Below are 2,190 nucleotides of genomic sequence, written 5' to 3' on the forward strand. Positions count from 1 at the left end.
ATTTGGGTAACTTTTTTGTTTCATTTTTTCACCTATAATCATCATTGTAGCCGTGCAGACTGAAGGCCATCTACCGATTGAGCCGGCCGTAGATCTCATCGGTCACATGACATCCGGTTACAGATCACGGGCTGTTCACTGATCAATAAACTATTTATTAGGTAATTTCTTAGTTCTCAATGAAATCAGGAAGGGATCAGCAGCATGATTACGCCAAAATTGATTTCAATGTGAAATTACAGATTTCGTTGTTGGTAAAATTTTGCAGACACGGAGACTCATCGTTCGTTTAGAGGGGGCGGGGTTTTTTCGGGGTGTATTTCGGCTAATTTATTTGTGTCGATTCTATGGTCAATCATTTTGATCAATATCTTGTGTACTGTCACTTTAAATTTTAAATTTGACCTTTTTTTTTAATTCACGGTCTGATTTTCTTACACTGATGAGGGGCCGTTATCGGCACAGGAACAGGTGCAGAATAGGTGAAAGGAGCTTCTGTAACCTCCAGGAGTCATTTAAAGACCATCGCACCCTTAGAAATGATCAAACAGTGGAGTCACCAGGCGGCCCAACGATGTACTAATGGGGGGGTCATAATAATCCGGCCACTCAGTATATACCACCAGAATTAAAACAAAGTTTGTAGGACGTATCTCCTACGTTCAGCCCCCCCATCCCCCACCCATATCCCCCAGCCACTATTACAATGGATCACATACTGTAGCTGGAGCAGCCACCCCTGTGTGAAATGACACTTACAGACACAGGTATCATTGAGCAATACAATGTAACAATATATTGTAACATCGTATTTGTTCTTTCATTCATATGTAAAACAAAGGCGTGACTTTTGATCAGTTGAAAAAAAATAAAATGCATTCCTATTTAACTCCTTAAAACCTCTTAGTTAAAAGAGAACTACGGGGCAACTTTTTTTTGGGCCATAGTCCTCATAGGGATCACAGGAGGACATATACTATATACTATTGCCCGCTGTATGGTGACATCGCAGAGCCATATTGTCAGGATCCACCCCTCTGCCTGATTGACAGCTGGCTCTGCCTCTCTAGAGCTGTGCCCGCCCCCTTCCCCTGTTCGTTCCTCCAATCAGCGCTGGAGAAACGGAGAGGGGGCTGAATCTCTGCAGGGAGAAGATTGGGAACTGCGCGATCGGCGGTATGTTATCACTCAATTTCCAATCTATAGGTCTATAGAGCCGACGTGTGACAGCTCCAGTGTCTAATTATGGGGATGAGTGTATTTCACTCTCCCCATAATTCTCCTTTAACCCGAAGCAGTCATAATTAGCTTCCCCATAGCTATTATTTTCCTGCATTTTTTTGTATTTAAATTTTTGTTTAGCTATTATTTTAATGCAGTTTTTTTCATTTCAATTTTTGTTTACCATTAATTTTTTTTAATATTAAAGAAAAATAAATAAAATAAAATGTATTCCTATTTAACCCCTACAAACCCTTAGTTGATCCTAAGCAGCCCTAATTAACTCCTTCCTTCCCTTTTCCCCTTAGCCCTTATTTTCCCGATTTTTTCATTATTTCAATTTTGGTTAACCATTAATTAAAAAATAAATAAATAACATAAAATGTTTTTCTATTTAACCCCTAAGCCTAAGCCTAAGCAGCCCTAATTAACTCCTTTCTCCCCGTTTCCCCATAGCTATTATTTTACTGTAGGTTTTTTTTTTTTTTTTTTTATTTTTATTATATAATTTTGTGTTTTCATTTCGTTTTGTTTAATGTTGCATAAAAGAAATCTTTCCAAAACGAAAAAAAAATGCCTATTTAATTTTAACTTTGCTTGTACCAAAAGTATCTTTTTAGTGTCATTTTAAATGCAAAAATTATATAATAAAATGTTTATTTGCAGTAAAACGGCTTTTTTTTTTAAACCAACGGTGGTTCATAAAGACATTTATTTTCCTATAAATTACAAAGAAAAATTACATATCTTTTGTAAATATTGGCAATAAAAACTTTAGTTTGTCCCAAAAAGCAACCGGGGGAATTTGGAGCAATTGCTCCTGGCAACCAATCAGCTTCTGTCTTTCAAAGCATAACTGAACACAACGAAGAGGGAAGCTGATTGGTTACTATGGGCAAATGCTCCAGTTTTGATAAATTCCCCCCCCCCCCCCCCTTTTTTCCTTTCCCCTTCCCCCCCCGAGCCGTT

Source organism: Nanorana parkeri, unplaced genomic scaffold (genome assembly GCF_000935625.1).
Source record: "Nanorana parkeri isolate BGI_ZX_2015 unplaced genomic scaffold, ASM93562v1 scaffold1852, whole genome shotgun sequence".
In the NCBI taxonomy this organism is placed as follows: Eukaryota; Metazoa; Chordata; class Amphibia; order Anura; family Dicroglossidae; genus Nanorana; species Nanorana parkeri.